Source organism: Schistocerca americana, chromosome 7 (genome assembly GCF_021461395.2).
Source record: "Schistocerca americana isolate TAMUIC-IGC-003095 chromosome 7, iqSchAmer2.1, whole genome shotgun sequence".
Lineage (NCBI taxonomy): Eukaryota > Metazoa > Arthropoda > Insecta > Orthoptera > Acrididae > Schistocerca > Schistocerca americana.
In genome coordinates this window covers 213,282,708-213,305,700 of record NC_060125.1, presented here as the reverse complement: position 1 = coordinate 213,305,700, position 22,993 = coordinate 213,282,708, and the positions used below count along the sequence as shown (strand labels likewise).

The 22,993-nt window shown below is 43.1% G+C and overlaps 1 protein-coding gene across 1 annotated transcript in view; it reads right to left on the bottom strand.

The window, feature by feature from the left end:
- Positions 1–22,993, bottom strand: part of LOC124623178 — a 43,949-nt gene that overhangs the window by 20,239 nt on the left and 717 nt on the right. The window lies entirely within an intron of this gene.

Here is a 22,993-nt window from a genome sequence, read left to right as displayed (position 1 = left end):
CCTACTCTGAGATGAAGGATACGAACGGAAAGGTAGCATATAACAATTATGACAATTCAATGATATTGGCTAAATATTTCAAACAGTTACTAAATAGCGCGGAACCTGGACATCATTTGGAATTTGAACCCTATCCAAGAAACAAAACGCATTTAGAAAGAGTTATACCACCACATCCAGATGAAGTAAAAGCAGCGATTAACTCACATTATAAAGTAGCAGGTAAGAACCAGCTAGTGGCAGAACTTTGGAAATATGCAAATGCACAAATTACTCTGAACTTACGCAAACATCTTACTGACATTTGTAATACCGAGAAGTTAGCAGAGGAATGGAATGTTTCAATAACCCATCCACTACACAAAAAAGGAGATAAATTGGATCCAAATAATTATAGGGGTTTATCCTTGCTGGATGTTACTTATACATTTTCTTCCAAGGTTCTGTATTCCAGAGTTCATGAACACCTTGATGGTGAGCCAGGCGAATATCAAGGAGACTTTTGTCCGGGACGAATCAGTCCTGATCAAATTATTAGTCTCAAATGGATTATGAAACATCAAAGGGTCAGGGACAAGAAACTATTCATCACGTTTGTCGATTTCAAAGAAGCCTACAGTAGTATCCATCGTGAATCTCTAATATCAATTCTTAAAGAATTTGGTTTACATCAGAAACTTGTCAACCTCGTTACAGTCACCCTTCGCGATACTAAAGCTAGAGTAAGGTTCAGAAATGAATTCTCTGAACCTTTTGAGATTCATACTGGCCTTCGACAAGGCGATGGATTGTCTCCATTATTGTTCAATTGTGTTCTGGAGAAAATCATGCGTGAATGGAACAAGATATGCCCACCATCTGTTAAGATTGGACGAAAGATTCGACTTAACTGCCTTGCATTTGCAGATGATTTGGCGCTGTTAGCAAACAATATTGGTGAAGCAAAAGTTCAGATAGAACAACTAGAACGATTGACGGCTAAGGTAGGATTAAAAAATTAAAGTAGTAAAAAAGTTTAAATATCTTGGTGACATTATTACCTGGAATGTTAATGAAAGAGCATGAATAGATAGTAGAGCATTAAAACTTCAGCTAGCGCAGAGAACCACGTGGCCAACCTACAAAAAACGATCTCTCTCAATAAATGCTAAATTTCGACATTACTCCTCAGTCGTTAAACCGGAAGCAACGTATGAATGGCTTATTTAAATAGTGGTACAAGTCCATTACCTCCACTTTTCTGCCGATAATTCTTCTGAAATTAATGAGCCAAACAAACGGAAAGAAAGATTCATCTCTAGCAGGAAGCCATATGCTTGAATAATTATGGTATCTCAACTGCAGATTTTTCAGCGCTCGTTTAACTTTAGGACTCTGTATCTCATAATGAACTAAAATGGACTTGTTCCACTATTGAAATAAGCCATTCATCTGCAACTGAAACACTATTCAGACTAAATACTCAAGCAACAACTGACAAATTGCAAAAAGTTGATGGAAGAATACTCCGAACAATTATCAGTAAGAAACATCAAGTTAATGGGCAGTGGAGACTTTTACCCAATTCAGTAGTGTATAAAGAAAGTGAATCCATTATTGATACAATGCGGAAAAGAGGGATTGTATTTTTGGGCGACGTATCTAGCCTACCAAATACTACAATCCTGAAGCAAGTTTTTGACTACTTCTGGAACAGTAAAACCAAAAACATCTGGTTTAAAGAAGTGCAAAGTGATCTGAATGAACTGAACATCACCACACACCAAATTCAACACAGAGAAGAGAAACTGCTTCTGAAGAACAAATACACACGGCTGACATTCAAACAATCAGAACGGAAGAAGCATGTCATATCTGCAGAAGAACGACCAGCCAGATCACAGTGAATGAAGAAGTTTTGGGAAACGCAGAAATTGCTGACTGCTATGACCTAAACTTAATGATTGTAGACTCTGTTGTATTATGTTTGATTTTAGTGCTCCAATGTGGGCGTAAACCATGTAAATAAATAAATATGATACCATCAAATGCAAGAATGAGTTAGTTATGATGTTTCGATGATACTTGTGAAAAAGTAAGCCATTGTGGTTCACATAAAAGTAGTTTGTCATACTCCTGGTTGTTTCTTTGGAAATATAATAAACCTATGTTAAGTGGCAGTAGATCGGTATAAACTCACTGTGGGGATGTGGATCTCCTCGCCAGAGGCAGGCGGCAGCGAGCAGCTGGGTTCCCCCACTACAGCGCCCACATTCAGTATCGGCAACAACAGCAGTAGCGCAGCCATCTGCAGGCAAACAGTTATTCGCTGACTAACGACTAGGCTACCAACCACGTCAAAACTGTGTCACCCAGTTATTCATTACACAATATACCGTGCCTAGTGATTTTATATACATAGTGTGCCAAAAGTCATAATGCACTAACCGACGTAATAATGTAGGTAGACAAGTAAAAATTGACATACGTACCTAAAATGAGAAGGGGTTTTATTGAAAACAAAAACGAGTGCGAAAACTGGCCAGCACACCGTGTTGGACAATAGTACCTTGCGTCTTGAGTCCATGCGTGACCGATTTCTAATATACAAGGTAGTCAAAAACAATCTGAAAAGGTTGTAAGAATGTTGCAGGGGAGGCTGTGCTGAGAAATGATTATTAAGAAAAAATCAATACATTGCGCCGTTACCGATTTCATTAGCTTTGAAGTTAGCCAATAATGTCGTTACTCGTGCCAACTCAAACAGCCTGCCAGAAACAGTGTCGCCAAACGTGTTCTAAGTTTCGTTTCCTTAAACCGAACAAACGTTTCTCCTGCTCATGTAGCTTAGATTTATTATTCCTGAAAGAGGCACATTTTCTCTGGTAATGAGCATTTGAACAAGTGGTAATTCACGGAGCCACAGATGTCTGTGCATTAACACATTTAAGCGCGGTTGAAACACGTCATGTAATTGGGTTTCCACAACTGTTCTAGGAGTTTAAGTACCCCAAATTCTGCAGTTGTGATTGTTGACAGACTCCTGGAGTATAATGGACTTCAGTCGGTCCAAAACACGTTAGACAACCAATTGTCATCTTCCTCCATTTTTTGAACAACTCACACCGCAAATGCTCTCGGCGTCACTAAATCGTTGGCTAATAGCTCACGATTACAATGGGTTTTTCACGGATAGCATTGGACAGTATGACACTGTGTTCTCCAAACATTAGTGCGTAGCTTCACTATCAGTGCCTTTTCTGGGAAAGTCGACGTTGCTATGGCCTCTGAACGCATTGTTTTCTGCACGTAATTGTATTTGTTTATATGTGAGCATCATCAGCACATTAAACATTCTGCCTCATACAGATCTTCCTTCTCGTAGAAAGGGAAATTCATTCAAGTAATTTTTCCTAAATTTGAATTTACAGTCATCTTTAAGCATATTCGAAACGTTAGGTACAATCACAAGAGATGAAATCAACGACCACGCGACGACCACGGCTGACACGATGCGTGCTACCACTTCCCAAATGCTTCGATTGTCTTCTGTTCCGGTTTTGTTTCCCATCATGATCCCATCTCCAAATGTGGCGCTTACATGCAGTAGTTCATAAAGCGTGTCCCGCATGAAACCAGTACACCTCACGTACCGGTTAATCATCTCTAGTCGAATTGCTTGTGAAGTGGCCTGGATGCCCTTTGCCACCACTTCGAGCATCTCTTACAAACAGGTAACTAAATACACTCCTGGAAATGGAAAAAAGAACACATTGACACCGGTGTGTCAGACCCACCATACTTGCTCCGGACACTGCGAGAGGGCTGTACAAGCAATGATCACACGCACGGCACAGCGGACACACCAGGAACCGCGGTGTTGGCCGTCGAATGGCGCTAGCTGCGCAGCATTTGTGCACCGCCGCCGTCAGTGTCAGCCAGTTTGCCGTGGCATACGGAGCTCCATCGCAGTCTTTAACACTGGTAGCATGCCGCGACAGCGTGGACGTGAACCGTATGTGCAGCTGACGGACTTTGAGCGAGGGCGTATAGTGGGCATGCGGGAGGCCGGGTGGACGTACCGCCGAATTGCTCAACACGTGGGGCGTGAGGTCTCCACAGTACATCGATGTTGTCGCCAGTGGTCGGTGGAAGGTGCACGTGCCCGTCGACCTGGGACCGGACCGCAGCGACGCACGGATGCACGCCAAGACCGTAGGATCCTACGCAGTGCCGTAGGGGACCGCATCGCCACTTCCCAGCAAATTAGAGACACTGTTGCTCCTGGGGTATCGGCGAGGACCATTCGCAACCGTCTCCATGAAGCTGGGCTACGGTCCCGCACACCGTTAGGCCGTCTTCCGCTCACGCCCCAACATCGTGCAGCCCGCCTCCAGTGGTGTCGCGACAGGCGTGAATGGAGGGACGAATGGAGACATGTCGTCTTCAGCGATGAGAGTCGCTTCTGCCTTGGTGCCAATGATGGTCGTATGCGTGTTTGGCGCCGTGCAGGTGAGCGCCACAATCAGGACCGCATACGACCGAGGCACACAGGGCCAACACCCGGCATCATGGTGTGGGGTGCGATCTCCTACACTGGCCGTACACTACTGGTGATCGTCGAGGGGACACTGAATAGTGCACGGTACATCCAAACCGTCATCGAACCCATCGTTCTACCATTCCTAGACCGGCAAGGGAACTTGCTGTTCCAACAGGACAATGCACGTCCGCATGTATCCCGTGCCACCCAACGTGCTCTAGAAGGTGTAAGTCAACTACCCTGGCCAGCAAGATTTCCGGATCTGTCCCCCATTGAGCATGTTTGGGACTGGATGAAGCGTCGTCTCACGCGGTCTGCACGTCCAGCACGAACGCTGGTCCAACTGAGGCGCCAGGTGGAAATGGCATGGCAAGCCGTTCCACAGGGCTACATCCAGCATCTCTACGATCGTCTCCATGGGAGAATAGCAGCCTGCATTGCTGCGAAAGGTGGATATACACTGTACTAGTGCCGACATTGTGCATGCTCTGTTGCCTGTGTCTATGTGCCTGTGGTTCTGTCAGTGTGATAATGTGATGTATCTGACCCCAGGAATGTGTCAATAAAGTTTCCCCTTCCTGGGACAATGAATTCACGGTGTTCTTATTTCAATTTCCAGGAGTGTATTTTTAACTTTTTCTCTCTCCGCCTGAACAGCCCTCTGAACGGTATCAACTGCCCGCAATGTCATCTGTACAGATACAGAAGCAACATCATGACAATAAAGCGTAATATGAAACGTTGATGAAAAACAGTGCTGTAGTAAGTCAGATATTAATATCCTGCCGTCTTAGATCTTATAATGCGCCAAGTTTTATATCTCAGCACCAACTTATTTTTATGTATTAGACATACAGGGTAAACCTGAAGTCCGTTAACATTTGCAAATGGGCTGAGTCATGGAATAATATAGGTAGAGAGGTAAAACTTGACACGCATGCCTGAAATTACGTGAGATTTTATTGAAACCAAGAACGAGGCAAAAACCGGCCAACACATGGCGTTAGACAGCAACATGTCAGCGACGCCACATGAGAATCGCCAGAGTGACGGTTACGGGGTACCCCGATATGTTACAGAATCGCATCATCCCTAGCCTTACTGGTAAACAACTGCTGCAAAATACGACCTGTATGCGGGATGGCGCTCCACACTATATTGTTGCACCTGTGAAACATCTCTTGCGCGCATCTTTTGGTGAGGATCGCGTACTGAGCCGCCACTTCCGCCATGCTTGGTACTACAAGATCCCATACGTCAGTCCTTGTGAATATTGGTTGCGAGTTTACCTGAAGTCGCAAATCTCCCGCAATCATCCCACCTCGTAAGAGATGTTTAGACAACATCCGATGGTAATTTTTCAAAATACCTTTTGAAATGATGTACAGTGCTGTTCATAACATTGTCCATCGAGTACAGATATTGTTGATGAATGACGGTAGACACGGTAAGCATTTGTTGTAAATAACATTCCCTTTGCTAAAAATCAGTTGTTATGCTACGCTATGTGATCAAAATATCCAGACACTCCAAAAACGTACGTCTTCCATATTAGGTGCATTGTGCTGCCATCTACTGCCAGGTACTCCATATCAGCAGCCTCAGTAGTCATTAGACATTGTGAGAGAGCGGAATGGGGCTCTCCGGGGACTCACGGACTTCGAACGTGGTCAGGTGACTGGGTGTCGTGTCATACGTCTGTAAGCGAGATTCCCACACTCCTAAATATTCGTAGGTCCACTGTTTCCGATGTGATAGTGAAGTATAAACGTGGACACGTACAGCACAATAGCGTACAGGCCAACCTCGTCTGTTGACTGACAGAGACCGCCCATATTTGCAGACGGTCGTAATATGTAATAGGCAGACATCTATCCAGACCATCACACAGGAATTTCAAATTGCATTAGGATCCATTGCAAGTACTATGACAGTTAGGCGGGAGGAGAGAAAACCTGGATTTTATGGTCGAGCGGCTGCTCATAAGCCACACATCACGCCGGTAAATGCCAAACGACGCCTCTCTTAGTGCAAGGAGCTTAAACATTGGATGACTGAACAGTGGAAAGGCGTTGTGTGGAGTGACGAATCACGGTACACAGTGTGGTGATCCGATCTCAGAGTGTGGGTGTGGCGAATGTCCGGTAAACGTCACCTGCCGGCGTGTGTAGTGCCAACAGTAAAATTCGGAGGCGGTGGAGTTATGGTGTGGTCGTGTTTTTCATGGAGGGGGCTTGCATCCCTTGTTGTCTCACGTGTCACTATCACAACACAGGCCTACATTGATGTTTTAAGCACCTTCTTGCTTCCCACCGTAGAAGAGCAATTCGGGGATGGCAATTGCATTTTTCAACACGATCGAGCACCTGTTCATAATGCACGGCCTGTGGCGGAGTGGTTACACGACAATAAAGTCCCTGTAATGGATGCATCCGTGGTCTAGGGGTGCGTTCGCAGTGGTATCAGATCGCCAACAAAAAATATGCCACACGCCAGCGACTTCACACTATCGGACTGGCAGACTCCCCTTATTGCCCAGATTGTCACCTTTTGGATACTGATGAACATCGTTTTACTTGCGCATCATCGTCCGGAGTTTGGCGACTAACACAGAAGATACTGGCTTGTTACCTCCGGGTTACACCTGATATGATTGACCCGCAGACCCTACTCTGTCCCGATGAAACTTACTTTCCGGCTGCAAAATATCATGCGCTTACATGGTTCAAGGGACTTACCGTCGCCTACATCTTTAGCGACGGAGAGAAAGAGCAGATTGATTACTGGTGGTTCCTACAAAATGCTCACAATGCCCTCGAACGCACACCGAAATACCGTACGCTCTTCGCAAATTATTTACGCAGCGTTTTCGTTAACCCCCCACTCAGCTGGGGAGTGCCAGGCTGTGGTTAATGTGCTGTGCCGCATCACACTAACGGCTCAACGTTCTGCCTTGTCAGCCATGACCAAAGGAAGAGACAAGCTGCTGCAAGGCTACTGTTTTCCTTGAGGCACTAGCGAAGCAGAGTGCCTCCGTTGCAGATGCCCTTCAAAGGCGCTATTGGAGATTTCAGATAACGATGGCAAGGCTCCAAGTGGAACCAGTTACATTATTGAAGAACCTTTTAGTTAGAATTACATCAGTGGTTTATATTTTTATTTTTTTTGATTACTCTTTTATGCCACCTTTGTTGTTGTAACCCTTACTTGTAACACTTAGTTACTAGAATTCTCATTTGTATACGCTCCCTAAATGTAATCATATAAAAAAATAAGAAAAAGTGGCAACGAATAGCCCTAACCTTGATTCCCATACTTCCCCTGGTCTATAGGCAGCTCTCTGGGGTGGGCTTACTCAGGAGCCAACGCCTGAAGTGGATCAGATTTTTTTGTTATAGGATGACAAGTGGCGGTGGCACTTAGGTTTCTTTTTTATTTTCTTATTTTTTTATTTATTTATTATTTTAGTTCCATTTTCCTAAAAAAAAAAAAAAAAAAAGGGGGTAGCGTCTTTGATTCATAATCAAAACGTCTTCGGTCCCGGGTTCGATCCCCGCCACTGCCTAAATTTTGATAAATAATCAGCATTGGCGGCTGAAGACTTCCGGCATTCTCCGGCATAAGAAGTCAGCCTCATTCTGCCAACGGCCTTGTCAAAGAGGGCGGAGGAGCGGATAGAGGTTCAGGGCACTCTCTTGTCCTATGGGTGGGAAATTGCCCCTAAAGGCGGAAGAATCAGCAATGATCAACGACATGAGGATGCAGAAGGCAATGTAAACCACTGCATTAAAGACACGTAACGTGTATCCACAGGACATGCGGCCTGTAATTGAAGAAGTGTCATGATGATCTCACCATTGGCAAAAGATTCCGGAATAGTCCCCCATTCGGATCTCCGGGAGGGGACTGCCAAGGGGGAGGTTACCATGAGAAAAAGATTGAATAATCTACGAAAGGATAACGTTCTACGAGTCGGGGCGTGGAATGTCAGGAGCTTGAACGTGGTAGGGAAACTAGAAAATCTGAAAAGGGAAATGCAAAGGCTCAATCTAGATATAGTAGGGGTCAGTGAAGTGAAGTGGAAGGAAGACAAGGATTTCTGGTCAGATGAGTATCTGGTAATATCAACAGCAGCAGAAAATGGTATAACATGTGTAGCATTTGTTATGAATAAATAGTTAGGGCAGAGGGTGTGTTACTGTGAACAGTTCAGTGACCGGGTTGTTCTAATCAGAATCGACAGCAGACCAACACCGACAACGATAGTTCAGGTATACATGCCGACGTCGCAAGCTGAAGATGAACAGATAGAGAAAGTATATGAGGATATTGAAAGGGTAATGCAGTATGTAAAGGGGGCCGAAAATCTAATAGTCATGGGCGACTGGAATGCAGTTGTAGGGGAAGGAGTAGAAGAAAAGGTTACAAGAGAATATGGGCTTGGGACAAGGAATGAAAGAGGAGAAAGGCTAATTGAGTTCTGTAACAAGTTTCAGCTAGTAATAGCGAATACCCTGTTCAAGAATCACAAGAGGAGGAGGTATACTTGGAAAAGGCCGGGAGATACGGGAAGATTTCAATTAGATTACATCATGGTCAGACAGAGATTTCGAAATCAGATACTGGATTGTAAGACGTACCCAGGAGCAGATATAGACTCAGATCACAATATAGTAGTGATGAAGAGTAGGCTGAAGTTCAATACATTAGTCAGGAAGAATCAATACGCAAAGAAGTGGGATACGGAAGTACTAAGGAATGACGAGATACGTTTGAAGTTTTCTAACGCTATAGATACAGCAATAAAGTATAGCGCAGTAGGCAGTACAGTTGAAGAGGAATGAACATCTCTAAAAAGGGCCATCACAGAAGTTGGGAAGGAAAACATAGGTACAAAGAAGGTAGCTGCGAAGAAACCATGGGTAACAGAAGAAATACTTCAGTTGATTGATGAAAGGCGGAAGTACAAACATGTTCCGGGAAAATCAGGAATACAGAAATACAACTCGCTGAGGAATGAAATAAATAGGAAGTGCAGGGAAGCTAAGACGAAATGGCTGCAGGAAAAATGTGAAGACATCGAAAAAGGTATGATTGTCGGAAGGACAGACTCAGCATACAGGAAAGTCAAAACAAACTTTGGTGACATTAAAAGCAACGGTAGTAACATTAAGAGTGCAACGGGAATTTCACTGTTAAATGCAGAGGAGAGAGCAGATAGGTAGAAAGAATACATTGAAAGCCTCTATGAGGTGAAGATTTGTCTGATGTGATAGAAGAAGAACAGGAGTCGATTTAGAAGAGATAGGGGATCCAGTATTAGAATCGAAATTTAAAAGAATTTAAAAGTGCTTTAGAGGACTTACGGTCAAATAAGACAGAAGGGATAGATAACATTCCATCAGAATTTCTAAAATCATTGGGGGAAGTGAGAACAAAACGACTTTTCACGTTGGTGTGTAGAATATATGAGTCTGGCGATATACCATCTGACTTTCGGAAAAGCATCATCCATACAATTCCGAAGACGGCAAGAGCTGAAAAGTGCGAGAATTATCGCACAATCAGCTTACCAGCTCATGCATCGAAACTGCTTACAAGAATAATATACAGAAGAATGGAAAAGAAAATTGAGAATGCGCTAGGTGCCGATCAGTTTGGCTTTAGGAAAAGTAAAGGGACGAGAGGGGCAATTCTGACGTTACGATTAATAATGGAAGCAAGGCAAAAGAAAAATCAAGACACCTTCATAGGATTTGTCGACCTGGAAAAAGCGTTCGACAACATAAAATGGTGCAAGCTGTTCGAGATTCTGAAAAAAGTAGGGGTAAGCTATAGGGAGAGACGGGTCATATAAAATATGTACAACAACCAAGAGGGAATAATAAGAGTGGACGATCAAGAACTAAGTGCTCGTATTAAGAAGGGTGTAAGACAAGGCTGTAGCCTTTCGCCCATACTCTTCAATCTGTACATCGAGGAAGCAATGATGGAAATAAAAGAAAGGTTCAGGAGTGGAATTAAAATACAAGGTGAAAGGATATCAATGATACGATTCGCTGATGACATTGCTATCCTGAGTGAAAGTGAAGAAGAATTAAATGATCTGCTGAACGGAATGAACAAATGAGTACACAGTACGGTTTGAGAGTAAATCGGAGAAAGACGAAGGTAATGAGAAGTAATAGAAATGAGAACAGCGAGAAACTTAACATCAGGATTGATGGTCACGAAGTCAATGAAGTTAAGCAATTCTGCTACCTAGGCAGTAAAATAACCAATGACGGACGGAGCAAGGAGGACATCAAAAGCAGACTCGCTATGGCAAAAAAGGCATTTCTGGCCAAGAGAAGTCTACTAATATCAAATACCGGCCTTAATTTGAGGAAGAAAATTCTGAGGATGTACGTCTGGAGTACAGCATTGTATGGTAGTGAAACATGGACTGTGGGAAAACCGGAACAGAAGAGAATCGAAGCATTTGAGATGTGGTGCTGTAGACGAATGTTGAAAATTAGGTGGACTGATAAGGTAAGGAATGAGGAGGTTCTACGCAGAATCGGAGAGGAAAGGAATATGTGGAAAACACTGATAAGGAGAAGGGACAGGATGATAGGACATCTGTTAAGACATGAGGGAATGACTTCCATGGCACTAGAGGGAGCTGTAGAGGGCAAAAACTGTAGAGGAAGACAGAGATTGGAATACGTCAAGCAAATAATTGAGGACGTAGGTTGCAAGTGCTACTCTGAGATGAAGAGGTTAGCACAGGAAAGGAATTCGTGGCGGGCTGCATCAAACCAGTCAGTAGACTGATGACCAAAAAAAAAAAAAATGGACTGGCCTACTAGCCTGCACAGAGTCCTGACCTGAATCTTGTAGAACACCTTTGGAATGTTTTGGTACGCCGACTTCGTGTCAGACCTCACCGACCGACATCGATACCTCCCCTCAGTGCACCACTCCGTGAAGAATGGGCTGCCATTCCAAAAGAAACTTTCCAGCACCTGAGTGTACATATGCCTACGAGAGTGGAAGCTGTCATCGGGGATAAGGGTGGGCCAAACCATACTGAATTCCAGCGTTACCGATGAAGCGCGCCACGAACTTGTAAGTCATTTTCAGGCAGGTGTTCGGATACTTTTGATCTCATAGTGTGATTATTCCTTTTGTATCATATGAAGCGGTATTCGTTGGTCACTTTGTGCACTTTTTTCGTTTCAATAAAGCCCCATGTTATTTCAAGCATGTGTATCAATATTTACCAAACTACTGTATTCCGTGAAGTATTGAATTTTCAGATGCTGACGGTCTTTCGTGTCACCCGTCTTTTTGTGATAAACCAGTTGATTGCTACTTAGTTATCGTAAAAGTCCATTAAAAAGGGAGACGAATAATTTGTCTAAAGTGTAAATAAAAAGTTAGTTTATTTACAAGCTTTCAAATGCATACCTGCAGTATACAAATTTCAAGAAGAAATCTTCTAGACATTCAATCTAATATTTACGTGACACTATACTTGTACACGTAATTTGTTTTCATCTTCTCCAAATTCAAGGATTTATTTATTCTTGCCTCTGGAGAGGAAAACTAAATTTCTTGACCAACCCACAAAAATTTGTTCGTGCAAGAAGCATGGCAGTCTCAAATCCACTACGCCGTGCTTTTTATCCTTCAATGTGAAGTAGTGACTGTGATTTTAACAGTCTCACTCGAAATTGCAGTCTTTTAAAATAAATGAGACCCATCTGAATATACAATCTGATCAAAATTATCCGGACATCTCTATGTAATGTCTAACTGACCACTAGATGTCACGAGAGGGTGACAGGCCTGGATACAATGAGAGGAGGAATATTATTTTATCAGTAGAGAAGAAGTAACAACAGAATGGGTCAATCAAGAGAGCTCAGTGACTTCGAATGTGAGTTAGTCATTGGGTGTAACAAATGCATCATGGATACTTCAACCCTACTTCGGTGCCCAAGTCAACAGTCGGGGATATGACTGAGAAGTGGAAACGAGAAGGAACAACCACAGCTCAACCAAAACCAGACAAACTTCATATACTGACCTACAGGGACCGTCGAACTCTGTGGAGCGCGATTGCAAAAAATCGCATGAAATCAGCTGAAGGAATCACTCATGTATTCTACAGAGCTACAAGCGATCTAGACTGGACTATGACTGTGCGTAGGGAGTTAAAATGATTAGCGTGCAGTTGCTATACTATACTCACAAACGTTAAGCCCCACGATTCTCTGATCAATTCAAAATCTACGCTTGAGATGGTGTGAAGAGCAATGCCACTGGGCAATAGATGACAAACTAGTTATTTGGAATGTTGTATCACGCTATATCCTTTGGTAATTCGATGGGAGGGTTTGGCTTCCGCGAATTCCTGCAGAACATTACCTGCCATTATGTGCAACGCTGACAGTGGAGTACCAAGGAAGTGGTGTTACGGTGTAGGGGAGTTTCTTGTCGTCACCTTGGCATCCCCTTGTTGAGCTCGAGAAAACGCAAAATGTGGAACGATGTGAACACATTTTATACCATTGTATACTACATAGAGTAAAAGAACAATGTGGAGACGATGTCTATAACAACATGACAATGCACCCTGTCATAATCTTACATATTTGATGCAATGGTCTGTGGACAATAACACTCTTGAAACAGACTGATTAGCCCAAGGTCTTGACGTGAACCAAATGGGAAACTCTTTTTGTGTGTTAGAACGTCGACTTCACTACAAACTCCTGCGCTCAAGACCACTATCTACCCTAGTTTCGGCTCGTGAGGAAGCTGAGTTGCCATTCCTCCACAGACATTCAGGTACCTCGTTCAAAGTGCTCCAAAACAGAATTTAAGCAGTCATAATGGCAGAGAGTGGACACACTCCGTACTAATTCCACAAATTGCTCTCTGTATAATTTTGATCACATAGTGTGATTGATATCGCGCAGGAACAGGACCGTTTCGCCCTCCCTTTCCTCCTCTACTCGTATCATCACCCTTATGAGTGCTAACGATGTCTTAGTATCACATGAACCAACTTTGGTTGAAATTGCTCGATGCGTTTCAGAGTTTACATGTCATCAGTTCGTAGGGCCACACCCCCCCCCCCACCCCCATCCCCCTATAAGTATTAAATGCAACCAGGACTGTCACCATTCAGGCAAAGGACCTCCAGTTTGATTAACTGTATGTTGCATCAATTCACACCTGCGTCCCTTAATGGTGCTTGAGGTGTCTTAGCTCAAACTTATGACTTAACGTCCGGTGACATTGCATCAGTGGTGATACTGAGGCTTTCACTAAGAATCTGCAGGTATTGTTAATTATGCAATTAAAGCAGCAGATTTTGAAACATAGATACTGTCCTGCATCAGAGTTTATTGTTGTGATTTGATCATAATCTTCCTAACAAAAAAATGGTTCAAATGGCTCCGAGCACTATGGGACTTAACATCTGAGGTCATCAGTCCCCTAGAACTTAGAACTACTTAAACCTAACTAACCTAAAGACATCACACACATCCATGCCCGAGGCAGGATTCGAACCTGCGACCGTAGCGGTGACGCGGTTCCAGACTGAAGCGCCCAGAACCGCTCGGCCACTAGCGCCCGGCTAATCTTACTAGCAAATAATATCAGTTACTACAAAATAATCAAACTAATCACCATAGAAAAGCTATTTTATATCAGTTAAAAACAGAATGGAAGGGGACCTACTTTGATATGCAATTGAATTTAGTTCAGTTTTTCCATGTATCGTACTCAGACCACGGCGCTGTACTACTCAGTATTCTGGAGACGAAGTATTCAATAAATAGTCTTAGATGCTAATGCCTACTGGTGCGAAGGTGCTCCAATTGGAGGAGCTAGTTCGATTACTGATGGTGACAGAGGGTTTCATGCCGAGTATTTGATCAGCAAAGAAAGGAGGAGGTGTGGGAGGAGGGGGGGGGGGGTAAGTTTCTTAATCAGCAGACAAGCGCTGGGTTAAAGACGTCTCATGGAACAACATGTGACATTGTTGCTGCAGACTGGTATGCCGTTGGTGTTCTTTCGTAGGACCACAGCGTGTACCGGAGCAAAGAAATGGGGTGTTCAAAACATTGGAACATAGCGCTCGCATCCTCTCTGACAACGAGAGCCTCAACCAAGAACTTTAATATCTGGGGCCTGTATTGAAGGGAAAGAGCTATACAGAGTGGCAAATTCGGAGAGCCCTACACCAATTGTACAATCGACGGAAACAGTAGAACCGCCTCAGAAGGATGCGTTTGCTCCATTTTGTGGTTCGTTATCCGGAAAGGTACGAAAAATTCTTCGGGAACACTGAGTGAAGACTGTCTTCCACCCACCAGTTAAAACATAGGAACTGCTTGGTAATGCAAGCCGCGCGGGATTAGCGGCGCGGTCTCGGGCGCTGCAGTCATGGACTGTGCGGCTGGTCCCGGCGGAGGTTCGAGTCCTCCCTCGGGCATAGGTGTGTGTGTTTGTCCTTAGAATAATTTAGGTTAAGTAGTGTGTAAGCTTAGGGACTGATGACCTTAGCAGTTAAGTTCCATAAGATTTCACACACATTTGAACATTTTGGTAATGCATGGACGACCTTGGAGCAGGAAGTCCAGCGGAGTCTACAAAATGCCCTGAAAATGTACGAGCATTACATAAATGGGTCTGTTGCGCCAGCTCCTAGGCAATCAGTTCATCAACGCACCTAATGATGGCGACGTGATTGCGTGCCGAAATATTATGTCCGTTGGACACTGAAATCCGACTTTGACCCATGAACTATTTCGTCATATTACGATTTGTCTAAAATAATCACAAGGAACACAAACATACAGTCTACACGTGATTATAGCAGCAACTGCCACTAATACCTACCAAAATTGCGAAGACAACGGCTGCACAGGAAAAGCTGCTGTCTGAATCATAGTACGATTATTAAAAAAAAAAAAAAAATGATTCCTCCCGTTCTTGAAATGGGCGCAAAGTTCTAGAAACTATGGTGTGGAACAGACTGGACAAGCGGCGGGGAAACTGTATTATCGTGAAGTAAGGTCTTAACTTGATGAACAAAAATGAGACTATCATTTCCCTATCGAGTGACTCGGCTGCCAGTGGAACAGAACCCATCGACCAGACCCCTACAGGTGTGTCGTACTTTCTTTATCTTCTGCAGTATTTATTTTGCATTGCAATGCCTTCAGCAGCTCAGAGAAGTTTTAACCTGCAGACGCGGCGTGTGCTGTAGGTGGCCGCGCCTCGTTAAGGGTCCAGGGGCAGGTGGGGCGCAGGTGACGCGCTACTGCAGTAGCTGGCTGATTCATGCGTCAGAACAAACGATAGAACCCAGTTGTATTGGGAATGACGATGTAATTGCTGTATGTACCAAACTAAATGTTTTATAATGTGTACTGTAATCGAAGCAGCTTACAGAAATTAATCAATATATCTGAGAATATCTCTTTATGAGCTAAAAATACCACTATGATTTAATAATACAAAGTATCCGGTTAAAAGTAACAAATCTGGATCATACTACCAACCAGTCATTCACGAAGATACATGAGATTGTTCGAAAATCTTAAGAACTTTAATGGTTTTGAAAACGGTCGTGGACTCGGTGATCGGACGGCGCCTCGTTCACACTTCCGGATTGGCTGACCGTCTGTAATTCAGAATCAGTTAGTGTCAGGTATAAAAGCATTGTAAACATTATTTTATCTGATTTTTATCATGCAATCATAAGCACTTTAAATCTGGAACAGACACACGCAAAAGATGCAATAAACACAATGGTCTAACGACAGCATTCTTCATCGGTATGGTAGGTCATCCGCATTTCAATGAAAGCTGTATATACAACCCATATCTTGCGGAGCAACAGAGCGGACGCTGAGCGATAAGTAAGCGACTTGATAAAACGCTGTCCGTTCTTAGCAGGTAGCTACTGCAGTAGTGGTTAGTCTCCAGATACGGTAGTTGATATATTACACGACCTCTCCTTGTTCTCTCCTCCAAATTAGATACTGGAATCATCTCCTTTCCTTGACAAATAACGTACCAACTAAACTACCGCCACATTATTGGTAGAATATCTTGCAGTATGTACGAAAACAGGAGAAGGGAAACTCTGTCGGTGAAGCAACTAAGTTACGTGTCATCTGAGACCAGTTCTTTAGCATAAAAGTTATATGCCCATAACGCGGCCGGCCGCGGTGACCGAGCGGTTCTAGCCGCTTCAGTCCGGGAACACGCGACTGCTACGGTCGCAGGTTCGAATTCTGCCTCGGGTATGGATGTGTGTGATGTCCTTAGGTTAGTTCGGTTTAAGTGGTTCTAAGTTCTAGGGGACTGATGACCTCAGATGTTAAGTCCCACAGTGTTCAGAGCCATTTGAAACCATAACGCGTGAAAGGTTGTTTGCAGAATTCGTGTCGAGCACAACAGAAATATGTGTCTCAGAACCTAAGGTGTTATGTTGAAAAAGCTCAGGGTATAATCCCCAGAACCTTTTCTGTAATTTACCGCTTCCATGAATGTTTGGAAATGATTTGTAAGTGGCACCATGGCTCGGAGTCCATGTGATTCCGTACAACAGCCCGGGGAAATAAGGTGAAACTTCAGAGGAAGACAAGGGGATTCAGTCGCCAGCATGACCATGCCGAAAGAAAACTACAGCGTTAAAATCAACTTCTTGATTTTACAGACATTTATATGGTAATTGTGTTAAAACAACTCGTAAAAGATATCTTAAACTTCGTAAGTTTGACGGAACACCACAGATCAATAAACTCTAGCCGTACCATGAGACAGTAACTAGTAGTTGCAACGTCCACACCAATGTATCTTGTACATTTTTACTCCTAATACGAGGGCGAGCAGAAAAGTAATGCTTCCGTCTTATTTTATACTGTTCTCAACAGCAGTTGAGATATTACGTGTCATGCATATTACATGTCATGCATATTACTCGGTCGACTTTCCCCGCTTCGCTGTTGCAAGATGCAGCTGTCTACCGCCTGAGGGCTCCGAATTGTAACATGTAACAAGACGGTGAGTAAAGTAACTACGCCAGTGTGTGAGAAACAGCGTGCTGTAATCGAGTTTCTAGCCGCAGAGCAGCCTCTCTTTCAGCATGACAATGGCAGACCACACATGCGCGCTGCAGCATCTGGAACAATCAAACGTCTCCAAGTTCCCGCTCATTGACCGACCTCCATACAGTTTCGACTTGGCCCCATCCGATTTTCATCTGTTTCCAAAACGTAAAGAACACCTTCGTGGACATCACTTTGACAGTGATGGAGTTGTGCAAGCAGAGGTGAGGTTTGGCTCTGGCAACAAAGCCAAACATTCCACAATGATGGCATCAACAAACTTGCCTGTCGTTTGGGGAAGTGTGTTCGTCGCCAGGATGAAACATAAATGCGGGATCATGAAGAATAAAGGTGTAGAACGTCAATACAATTATTGTTATTTCAAAAGCTTTAACATAAAAAATTCGGAGGCATTACTTTTCGGCGCGCATTTGTACGTTTATAGAAGAGGAGACTATTACAATATGAAGACCTTAACCCATTGCTACCAAACTGATACTCTGTTGTTTACATACCTGTTGAATACGTTGAGTATTATTTCGTAGGTTATGAGAACTTATTCTGAAAACAGAAAAACATCTTTCTGCAGGAGAGAAATGATGTACGTACATGGTCGCTGTTGAGCGTGTCTACCACTACTGGAAGTATTCAGGTTGAGACTGGAACACAACATTCCAGGGCACGTGCACGTGCAGCTTGGCGCATTCTTTCGGAGAAATATCGAATTGTTGGCACGAGAAACATAGGGGCATCATACTGACAGGTCGTGCAGATGGTTGGTTGTAGCGCATTGACTGCATAACAAGTGGCGACGAGATGTACTCAAGACAACAGAACGGAAAGAAAAGCAGGCACGGGCCCTTCCAGAAAAGCTACGTCACGAGACTGGCTCCGACAAATAGTGACAACAGCAGAAACTGTAACTCCTAAAATTCTCTTGTGTCCGGACGGGTATCGTCGTAATTACTCCACGATCTTTTGACAAGGAGACTCGCTGCCATCTTCTTGTGGTCTCTGACCGTTCATCAAGAACCACCTGAAGATGGCAATGACTTTGCCGAAATATCTTGGAGTATTTACGAGACGGCCCCCGCACAACACCCGGGAATTCTACAGGTTAGAGTGTCACCACGAACTGTTGGCTAAACGATTACTGGAATCGTTACCAACAAATTCAAATGGCTCCAAGCACTATGGGACTTAACATCTGAGGTCATCAATCCCCTAGACTTAGAACTACTTAAACCTAACTAACCAAAGGACTTCACACACATTCATGCCCGAGGCATGATTCGAACCTGCGACCGTAGCAGCAGCGCAGTTGCGGACTGAAGCGCCTAGAACAGCTCGGCCACAGCGGCCTGCAGAGCCACAGACAAATGGAACACTGAGTGGCACTATATGGAGTACAGCTATGAGACTCGTTTCTGTTGTGAGGGCCGGGCCGGCGCAAATTTGACTATACAGGACCTGGTGAGTGGCCACAAGACTCGTTCTCGAGAGCATAAACTCTCGAGCTCCTGGAATCATAGTGTGTTGTTGGATACGACAAGAGGACTGTTTGGTAATTGTTGACTTGTGGCCGAATGCTTGCCAGTATGTGGCAAGACTGGTAAACCCTGTTGTCATATCCATCATGGCCGGTTTACCTAATAACATATTCCAGCAGGATAGTGTAGGATCCTGCACTGCAGTTCAAACGTCAAACGCCTTGAGTAATGCATGAATCCATGACTGGCCTTCCAGTTACCATGATTTGACACCCATAGAGCACGTCTGAGGTGCGATGGGAAGACAGCGTAGCTGGAGGTAAAAGTACGCATGTTTGGTTTTACTAAATATTTAAAACAAAACTTGCAGCAGTATTATAACAGCTACGTATGCAACACCTAGTTTGACTTCTCTGTAGCATTGTGTTAAACTTTCATTGTCATCTAGTTGTTATTAGAGGAGTAATAAAACGTTTTCCTGCTCTTACCCCATGCTGTGACTGGGCCTGGGGAAAAAGTGTGCAACGTGTACAGAAGAAATTAAAAGGATTACAAATAAGCACATGGAGAAACAAATTAGGAATTCTTTATTTTTCGGTGAATTCAAAAAGTAAATCTCCTAATGATCTGAAATGCCGAGAAAATGGTTATCGAAGAAAATGCAGTAGTGCACTATTGCTTGTCTCTCTTCCAATGAAAAAGTTCTTATGAATCGGGCGGGGTACTCACTACCTTTGTCGCTTTTAAGACTTTCTCTCAAAGCAGTCTCTGAAAAACCGGTAGCTTCGGAAGGTTGCCGCAGTCGGATACTATATTCAATAAGACCAATAGCTTGATAGCGGAGCGGTTGTCGGGTTGATGTTCTTGATCGGTTTCTGGGAAAAAAGAATGCCACTACGGAAGACATGATTAAATTGGAAGAGTCTTTGAGATGTCGGTACGTTGGAAAAAAAAACTCTACCCACTACAGAAAGGAAAAATTAATTTAGTTATATCACGTGAATAGTGGGGCATCCAAGGTAAATAAGCTCCAACAAAAAATGCTTTGACTGCACAAATCAAAGTAAGGTTATGGGGTAAATGTTCGCTAATAGTTTCTGCGAAATTCCACCCCAATAGATTTGCGTACCTGTACCCCATTCCAGTAATCTCTTTTTCTGCAATCTACAGATAACACACATATCTAAAGTCTTGGAGATCAAAGAGGATATCGGAAGCTTATAGCTACCAGTTCTGGTATAAAGTTTGTCTAATTTTTATGTAAATAGATACAGGTTCACCTGTTAGTCAAAACGATAGATATTTTACATCGAAAACATACAAAAGTCTAAATATCGTAGGTGTCAGTGAAGTGAAATGGAAAGAAGACAAGGATTTCTGGTCAGATGAGTATAGGGTAATATTAACAGCAGTAGAAAATGGTATAACAGGTATAGGATTCTTTATCAATAGCAAGGTAGGGCAGTGAGAGTCTTACTGTGAACAGTTCAATGGTACGGTTGTTCTTATCAGAATCGACAGCAAACCAACATCGACAACGATATTTCAGGTACACTTGCCGACTACGCAAGTAGAAGGTGAAGACATAGAGAAAGTTTATGAGGATATTGAAAGGGTAATACAGTATGTAAAGGCAGATGAAAATCTAAAAGTCGTAGGGGACTCGAATGCAGTTGTAGGGGAAGGAATAGAATAAACGTTACAGGAGAACATGGGTTTGCGACAAGGAATGACAGAGGAGAAAGGCGGGAAGATTTCAGTACGATTACATCATGGTCAGACAGAGATTCCGAAATCAGATACTGGATTGTAAACTGTACCCAGGAGCAGATATAGACTCATACCAAAATCTTGTAGTGATGAAGAGCAGGCTGAAGTTTAAGAGATTAGTCGGGAACAATCAATGCGGAAAGAAGTGGAATACGAGAGTACTAAGGAATGATGAGATATGCTTAAAGTTCTCTAAGGCTACGGATACAACAATAAGGAAAGCTGAGTGGGCAGTACATTTGAAGCGGAATGGACATCTCCAAAAAGGGCAACACAGAATTTACAAAGAAAAACATTAGAACGACGAAGGTAACTGTGAAGAAACCATGGGTAAGAGATGAAATACTTAAGCTGATCGATGAAAGAAGGAAGTACAAAAATGTTCAGAGAAATTCAAAAATACAGAAGAACAAGGCGCTGAGAAATAGGAAGTGCAGGAAAGCTAAGACGAAATGGCTGCAGGAAAAATGTGAAGAAACCGAAAAAGAAATGATAGTCGGAAAGACTGACCCAGTATATAGGAAAGTCAATACAACCTTAGGTGAAATTAAAGGCAAGGGTGGTAACAGTAACAGTACAACGGGAATGTCACTGTTAAATCCAGAGGAGAGAGTACACTGAAGGCCTCTATGAGAGGGAAGATTTGTCTGATGCGATAGAAGAAGAAACGGAAGTCGATTTACAAGAGAGGTGGAATCCAGTACTAGAATGAGAATTTAAGAGAGCTTTGGAAGACTTAAGTTTAAATAACGCAGCAGGGATGGGCAATATTCCATCAGAATCTCTAAAATCATTGGGGGAAGTGGCAACAAAACGACTATTTACGTTTGAATGTAAAATGTATGAGTCTGGCGATATATCATCTGACTTTCGGAAAAGTATCAACCACACAATTTCGAAGATGCAAGATGTGACAAATGCTAGAATTATCGCACAATCAGCTTAATAGCTGACGCATTCAAGTTACTGACAAAAATAATATTCAGAAGAACGTAAAAGGAAACTGAGGGTGTGTTAGATGACGATGAGTTTGGCTTTAGGGGAGGTACAGGCACCAGATGGCAGTTGTGACGTTGCGGTTGATAATGGAACCAAGACTAAAGAAAAATCAAGACACGGCCATACAATTTGTTGACCTGTAAAAAGCGTTCGACAATGTGGAATGGTGCAAGTTGTTCGAAATTCCGAGAAAAATTGGGGTAACCTATAGTAGTAATATAAAAAATACACAAGAGCCAAGACGCAATAATAATAGTGGACGACCAAGAACGATTAAGAAGGGTGTATGACAGGGATGTAGTCTTTCCCCTATACTGTTCAATCTGTACAGCGAAGAAGCAATGATGGAAATAAAAGAAAGGTTCAGGAATGGATTTAAAATTCAAGGTGAAAGCATATCAATTATAGATTCGCTGATGGGATTTCTATTCTGAGTGAATGTGAAGAAGAATTACAAGATCTGTTGAATGGATTGAACAGTCTAATGAGTACAGAATATGGACTGAGAGTAAATGGAAGAAAAACGAAAGTAATGAGAAGTAGCAGGAATGAGAACAGCGAGAAACTTAGCATGAGGATTGAAGGTCACGAAGTAGACGAAGTTAAAAAATTCAGCTATCTAGGCAACAAAATAACCAATGACGGAGCAAGGCCGGCCGCGGTGGTCTAGCGGTTCTAGGCGCGCAGTCCGGAACCGCGTGACTGCTACGGTCGCAGGTTCGAATCCTGGCTCGGGCATGGATATGTGTGATGTCCTTAGGTTAGTTAGGTTTAAGTAGTTCTAAGTTCTAGGGGACTGATGACCACAGTAGTTAAGTCCCATAGTGCTGTGCTGATGTTTTTAGAACCTAACTTCTATGTAATTGTATTTTACTTTATATTTTCGAAAAATTTACCTCATTAGAGGCAATGATATTCAAACGCAACGTACGATATGTCACGGAGAATAATTATTTAGATTATTATACGTTCGCTCCATAGCGGAAGACATTTATATAAAAAAGACCTCTCTTTCTTAGAGTGTTTTCCTCGAGTCTATGAGACTGACAGCACGAAGCGCCACAAGACTGTACTAATATGATCAAACAGAA